General features: G+C 42.2%; 1 protein-coding gene across 4 annotated transcripts in view; it reads left to right on the forward strand.

Annotated features, from left to right (window-relative positions):
* The first annotated feature begins 1,459 nt into the window (after positions 1–1,459).
* The window catches only part of LOC122361024 (complement component C8 beta chain-like), a 37,555-nt gene continuing 31,651 nt past the window's right edge, over positions 1,460–7,363 (forward strand). For 2 of the 4 annotated variants that reach the window (XM_043261966.1, XM_043261979.1), the window contains exon 1: positions 1,460–1,726. The gene's annotated coding sequence lies outside the window, so the exon portion shown is untranslated. Of the gene's footprint in view, positions 1,727–1,783; positions 2,036–7,363 lie in introns of those variants that run through there. The other 2 variants (XM_043261988.1, XM_043261973.1) reach the window with 2 other exon arrangements.

Consider the following 7,363-nt stretch of genomic DNA (forward strand, 5'->3'; position numbering starts at 1 on the left):
AATAGTTAATATATGAACTAACATAATTAACAATACATTTATTACATTATTCGTATTCGATGTTAGTTCATAAAAAATACAGTCATTCATTTAGTTCATGTTAAACACAGTGAATTAGTTCATGTTCACTCAAAAACATTAGCTGCTATTAAAATTACCTCATATTTCATCCTAGGTGTATATGACTTTCTTAAGTTTTTAAAAAAAAAATTATTCTGGCTCTTCGAAGCTTGGTAAAGCTTAGGTCAGCCGAGATCCAGAAAAAAACCCCCCATGAAAAACATGAGCCAGTTATTTATGCTAGAATTTTAAAACCAGAAATATTGTTATTGTTGTATGGCAAACTGAAAATGCGTCATACCCCAATCTCTATATGAACTGATACGAAAGAGCTGCAGAGTCAAGGGTCAGTTCCTTTCCATCAATGACAATTTCACAGAGCAGATGAATCTGAATAGACTCTGATTATTCACAGGGACGACACAACTGCCAACCACAGGAAATTGCTCATTTATTTCTAGTAAGATCCGATTATTGCCTGAAACAGTCCGCGATGGGCCTTAATAAACCTTCCAGAGCAATGTAGGTTTTTTTCAAGCCATATGACTTCTTCAAGGTTTTATTTATTCGTTAGCGACTGCTCTCTAAATGACAGCTGAATCCTTCACTGCGGGGTTTGTTTGCCTGCGCTGACCTTTCCCGAATTTTGATATGTTTTGAGAGCTTGTTAGAAACAACGAAATGCGCAAATTAAAAAATAGTGTCGGTTCATGCGTTAATGGAGAATATCGTACATTTACACCGAATGAATGACAGCTGCTGATCAAAAATAAATCAATGGCAAATATTAAAAGGACGTGTCCGGCAGGATTCAGTAATAAACAAACAAACCAAAAAAGCGTGTGCTTAACACACTGCCATCGCTGTTTATCGCTGGATTGCAACCATCTGCTAACCTTTGGATTAGTGTTTATATGTTAAAAGCCACATGTCAGTCATGTGTGCCTGCTTAAAAATTTGCGTCATCGCAAATATTAAAACACAAGTGACCAACCATTACAATCTCAATGACACCTCGGCCTTTAATACTCGAACACAGAAACACGCATGTGAGTGATATGTGAGAATAACTCACTAATGTACCGTATGCATAGATCAGATTAGGCGTCTGATCCAGATTTTAATGAAGGTCTTAAAATTCTATTAACTATTGCCAAGTGAAGCCGGCCAGCTGGAGAGCGAGGGACGCTTCACTGACCACTGTCTGCATCGCTCTGCCAATTTTGAGATGGGCAGCAAACATTATCATTGCAGTTCACGAACTCTGTTTCTACATAAGGCTACACGATGCAGCATCCATAACACACACACACACACACACACACACACACACACACATATAGAAATAAACTGACTTGTGCATGTGTGTTATGTACGTAAGGGTGGGCTTCTGATTCCCCATTTCCACTTAATCCTCTCCCATCCCCCTTCACTCATCTCCGCATTATCCTCTGTGCATTTGAATTATTTTGTCACGGGGGTCTCTCTCCTCCCGCCCCATCGCCTCGTTTCTCTTCGTAGCCGATTATTCTGTCGGAGACGCGCTCGCGATCGAGCGTTTCTGGGGGGATTCTGAACGCGCGCGAAAAACTGGATTCGACCCGTCATTTGATAACGGCGGGAACCGAAGCGACGCGTTGGAAGTGATCGCGACGCGTGCTATTGGGTGAGTAGCTGCGACGCGACGCGACGCTGTCACAGGTGCGCGGCGTTTCATAAAACGTACCGTGTGCACGCATCGATAAAAATGCAAAAAGTGCGGCGGTGCTTATTTTTGCATGGTTAGGACTGGCGCTTATTCTCACGAGGAAGTCTTTTCGGTTTCGGTAAAAGCTGGGTTGCTGAACCGAATCCCCCGAATCCTCAGGACCATATAGGTCTCTCCATCTCCGAATAACCTGCACATATAGCCCAATGGGAACTATGCACGGGTTCAGTGACTGTAGATGCGAAGTAAAGCTGCTGGAAACTTCAGGTGATGTGTCACTTGGTGCATGGAAATAATTCAGCTGTCGTGTTCCCTTTTAATGTTGTTTGTTACGTTAAGATTTGTATGCTGTGCTTTTTGGGGCTGGGGGTTGGGATCTCATCAGATGAGCATCATCTGCTCAAATAATGGAAGATTAAGACCCGACGGACAAAACGGTACATGAACAGTAAAGCGCATATTAATTACGCTGATTAAATTGAACGGTAAAGCAGTTCTGCGCGCGCTGGAGTGCCGTTGTTGTGAATATCAGCACTGCAATGGCAGGTCAGTAATTAACACTAATGTCTTATGATTTGATTGTTGCAGGTCTTTGACCACGTTATAATTAAATATCACTATGACAAACGATTTCAATTATTTTCAGTAGAACTATAGGGGGTCGACAACGACAAAAGTGAACAGACGTTATTCGTTTTCCATAAGGCCTGCTGATTTGCAAGCGTTTCTCTAGTGGGGTCTACATGGATTTTCGTCGCCCATTCGCTTCATGAAGTTTGTCGTTTCAACATGAACACGATTTTAATTACAGTAAAAACACTGCTGTTGTGCAATGCCGTATTTTTAAAGTAAAAGCTGGTTTCTTCGTAATTGGTCGCTGTGATCAAAGCTGAGTTTTCAGCATCGTCTTCAGAGTCACACGATCCTTCACAAATCACTCGGACATGCATTTCTCATTATTATCAACGTTGAAAACATTCGTGCTGCTTAGCATTTCGTCTGCTAAGTCCAAATGACCAGAGTTTATTGAAATATTTAGCTGAATGAGTATTGATTCCTTGAAAAAATAAAATCTTACTGTTTTTTTAAATGATAAAGATGCACCGAATGTGCAACAGTGTATTTCAAACCAGTATATTAACAGTAATACTGTACGTCATCATGATTACTGAACATACAGTATGAATATATCTTTAATTAAACCTATGAGAGTTATCATGCTATCAATGTATGATATTTAGCTCTGGCTTCAGTTAATCGTGAAATGCGTCCAGATGCATCACACTATCTGCTCCGTTTCAGTGAAAGCCTGCGTTTCGATCTTTGAACGTATGATGACCTCGGAGAGCCGCTTCCTGGACATTTTGCTCAATTTAGAAATCCCGCTCGAGTTTTTGTTACGGTCTGAAAGAGAAAACATGTCTGTTACCGTACATGCCAGATGCTGCTGGCCAAAAAAACATCAGTATTAAAGTCAGCGTGTATGTTTTTACAGCAGCCTGCAGCTTCACTAACTGCTTGTCCTTGTAATGCTAAGTCACTTTTTAGTCATCCTTTTTTAAAGCTACGGCTGGTAAAGTAACATTCATTCTGTGGTTAATAATATGGCACTAACTTGTGCGTCAGCTGTTTTTTGAATGAAGTACAGTTTCTTTGCAAACCATTCATTAAGGGGAGACACTGCATGCAATACGTTTTTTTCACGCACCTGTCAAGTTTGGGAATTTTTTAGTTTTTTCATGAATATTTTTTTTTCAGGCTAGCACAAAGAGAACCAAACACACCGATCCGTAAATCTCCACTTCGGTAGCATTTACACAAACTGAAATTGACCTTTTTATTCCTGCCTGTGTTTACAGCATGTTTTTAAAGGCGGATTTTGTTCACATATAATTTGTCCAAAAATGATCAAAATATAGGGTTTTCTGTCCATTCTAAGCATTTTCTTTAATTGTGCAATGGCAAAAACGAGATAGCCCAAATCATCCAGTATGCATGCAAATTATTGCATATTTCATTAAATAATGACTCAACGTTTTAGGAAAATTGTAATCCAAAAAAATGTTTGCAATTATCAATGTAATCAAAATTGTGTATTACGCAATATATAACTATTATTTTTTATTGACTCTGTTCTCACTCTAAATGCTTGTATAACCATCAGCTGGAAAATGCTTTAAACGTATAGCCTGTAATCACCAAACTTGTTGCAGGAAGCATTAGATTAACCCGAGCACCTCTCTCTATGCAAATATCCAGCACAGTATAATATCGCATGTGAAGGAAGCATTCATTTTGGGAGGCTCTTTTAATCAAATAAAATGTTTTTGCAGAAAGGAGGAAATATAATTTTTTTTTATATAGTACATCTGCCTCTTATATGTATGGAAGGCGGTTTCTGCTACTGAATAAAACATTTAAAAAGTCATTGTGACTTTTAGTATATATCTCACGATTCTGACTTCAGTTGCAAAAAAAGTTTGAAATTTCGCTTTTTTTCCCCCACAATTCCAGCTTGAATTCTATATCAGATTTCTGATTTTGTAACTATATATCGTGCGAGTCAGAGCGAGAGAGAGAGAGAGAGAGAGAGAGAGAGAGAGAGAGAGAGAGAGAGAGAGAGAGAGACAGAGAGAGAGAGAGAGAGACAGAGAGAGAGAGAGAGAGAGAGAGAGAGAGAGAGAGAGAGAGAGAGAGAGAGAGAGAGAGAGAGAGAGAGAGAGAGAGAGAGAGAGAGAGAGAGAGAGAGAGAGAGAGAGAGAGAGAGAGAGAGAGAGAGAGAGAGAGAGAGAGAGAGAGAGAGAGAGAGAGAGAGAGAGAGAGAGAGAGAGAGAGAGAGAGAGAGAGAGAGAGAGAGAGAGAGAGAGAGAGAGAGAGAGAGAGAGAGAGAGAGAGAGAGAGAGAGAGAGAGAGAGAGAGAGAGAGAGAGAGAGAGAGAGAGAGAGAGAGAGAGAGAGAGAGAGAGAGAGAGAGAGAGAGAGAGAGAGAGAGAGAGAGAGAGAGAGAGAGAGAGAGAGAGAGAGAGAGAGAGAGAGAGAGAGAGAGAGAGAGAGAGAGAGAGAGAGAGAGAGAGAGAGAGAGAGAGAGAGAGAGAGAGAGAGAGAGAGAGAGAGAGAGAGAGAGAGAGAGAGAGAGAGAGAGAGAGAGAGAGAGAGAGAGAGAGAGAGAGAGAGAGAGAGAGAGAGAGAGAGAGAGAGAGAGAGAGAGAGAGAGAGAGAGAGAGAGAGAGAGAGAGAGAGAGAGAGAGAGAGAGAGAGAGAGAGAGAGAGAGAGAGAGAGAGAGAGAGAGAGAGAGAGAGAGAGAGAGAGAGAGAGAGAGAGAGAGAGAGAGAGAGAGAGAGAGAGAGAGAGAGAGAGAGAGAGAGAGAGAGAGAGAGAGAGAGAGAGAGAGAGAGAGAGAGAGAGAGAGAGAGAGAGAGAGAGAGAGAGAGAGAGAGAGAGAGAGAGAGAGAGAGAGAGAGAGAGAGAGAGAGAGAGAGAGAGAGAGAGAGAGAGAGAGAGAGAGAGAGAGAGAGAGAGAGAGAGAGAGAGAGAGAGAGAGAGAGACAGAGAGAGACAGAGAGAGAGAGAGAGAGAGAGAGAGAGAGAGAGAGAGAGAGAGAGAGAGAGAGAGAGAGAGAGAGAGAGAGAGAGAGAGAGAGAGAGAGAGAGAGAGAGAGAGAGAGAGAGAGAGAGAGAGAGAGAGAGAGAGAGAGAGAGAGAGAGAGAGAGAGAGAGAGAGAGAGAGAGAGAGAGAGAGAGAGAGAGAGAGAGAGAGAGAGAGAGAGAGAGAGAGAGAGAGAGAGAGAGAGAGACAGAGAGAGAGAGAGAGAGAGAGAGAGAGAGAGAGACAGAGAGAGAGAGAGAGAGAGAGAGAGAGAGAGAGAGAGAGAGAGAGAGAGAGAGAGAGAGAGAGAGAGAGAGAGAGAGAGAGAGAGAGAGAGAGAGAGAGAGAGAGAGAGAGAGAGAGAGAGAGAGAGAGAGAGAGAGAGAGAGAGAGAGAGAGAGAGAGAGAGAGAGAGAGAGAGAGAGAGAGAGAGAGAGAGAGAGAGAGAGAGAGAGAGAGAGAGAGAGAGAGAGAGAGAGAGAGAGAGAGAGAGAGAGAGAGAGAGAGAGAGAGAGAGAGAGAGAGAGAGAGAGAGAGAGAGAGAGAGAGAGAGAGAGAGAGAGAGAGAGAGAGAGAGAGAGAGAGAGAGAGAGAGAGAGAGAGAGAGAGAGAGAGAGAGAGAGAGAGAGAGAGAGAGAGAGAGAGAGAGAGAGACAGAGAGAGAGAGAGAGAGAGAGAGAGAGAGAGAGAGAGAGAGAGAGAGAGAGAGAGACAGAGAGAGAGACAGAGAGAGAGACAGAGAGAGACAGAGAGAGAGAGAGAGAGAGAGACAGAGAGAGAGAAAAGTAAATATTAAATATCAGCGAGATGTAAACTCAGTTACTAGAAACACGATCATAGTAAAAAAGTTCATTGACCGGCAGAAACCGGCTTCCGTATAGATTTCACAAGACCCCGGGATAATATAAAATGTCATGACCCCTTTAATGAAGTGGTTCCTGCATGAGCAGAGAGTCACGGGGAACGTGTTCTGTTTACGCCTCCAGGAGAACACTGCTTTGGTCTCATTAGTCTGAGAGTCTGGTCGATCCTCACTGGATTTCTGAACGCAATCCCAGGCCAGCGTTTGACATTTGGGGATTCCAGCAGCGGCGGCTGCCTTCAGGACTCATGATCTCCATCTGGAATCACAGGCCAACGTAAAACTGTCCAGATTAAGAAGAAAACATCTCAGATCCAATTGTTTTCCAACTGACAGCTGCTTTGCGTTTACTGTAGTTTCAAATCTACTGCTTCAGTATTTATTTCCGCAGATTCGTTTCACCCCAAAGTTTGACCTTTGTGTGCTTCTGTGTCCATTTTCCATGATTGACCTGCATAGGAGCGTTTTGGATGGACTATAAAAACAAACAGTGGATGTTCGTTTGAGTCCGAGCCGAGCCTCAGCCTGTGATTTCTTTAAGCAAGCCAGAGAAGCTGTGTGGTCAAAAAAACGACTCGAAGGTTCCTCTGTGCTCTCGTTTTTCCACCAAAAGGGAAGCAAAGCAGAAGCACAGACAGACATGATGTGGAGTGAGCAGAGGGTCCTGCGGGGAACGAAACACCGAGGCTTGATCTCATTACTACTGAAGCGCACCGCATGACCTTAGCTCACGATCGCTCCTCCTGTCTGATACCGGCATTTCAGCACTGAGTAAAGCGCTCACATATCAAGCCGAGCTCTCTATTATTACATAACGCCAAGTTAAACACAATATTGCTGAGATATACCTGCCTTATAATCACTTGAGTTAGGACCTGCTTTTCTAGTTTTCTGAGAAAATTCATATTGTTTTCATATTACTCAGAATTGTAGTTTGTAAAGCGTATTATACTTATAGCATTCTTATTAGCTGCTTAAAGAAACAAGAACAAAACAAGAAACAAAAACAATGCAAAACAAAGAACACGCTGTCAAGTTGAATTCTTTTTTCATATTGTTAGACAGTTACATTGCAACAATATAAGAGCATTTTAAGATGTTTTAAATGTGTGCTTCAGGTTTCAGTACGGATAAGGTGTTTTTGAGT

The sequence above is a fragment of the Puntigrus tetrazona genome, chromosome 2 (genome assembly GCF_018831695.1).
Source record: "Puntigrus tetrazona isolate hp1 chromosome 2, ASM1883169v1, whole genome shotgun sequence".
NCBI classification, from domain to species: domain Eukaryota; kingdom Metazoa; phylum Chordata; class Actinopteri; order Cypriniformes; family Cyprinidae; genus Puntigrus; species Puntigrus tetrazona.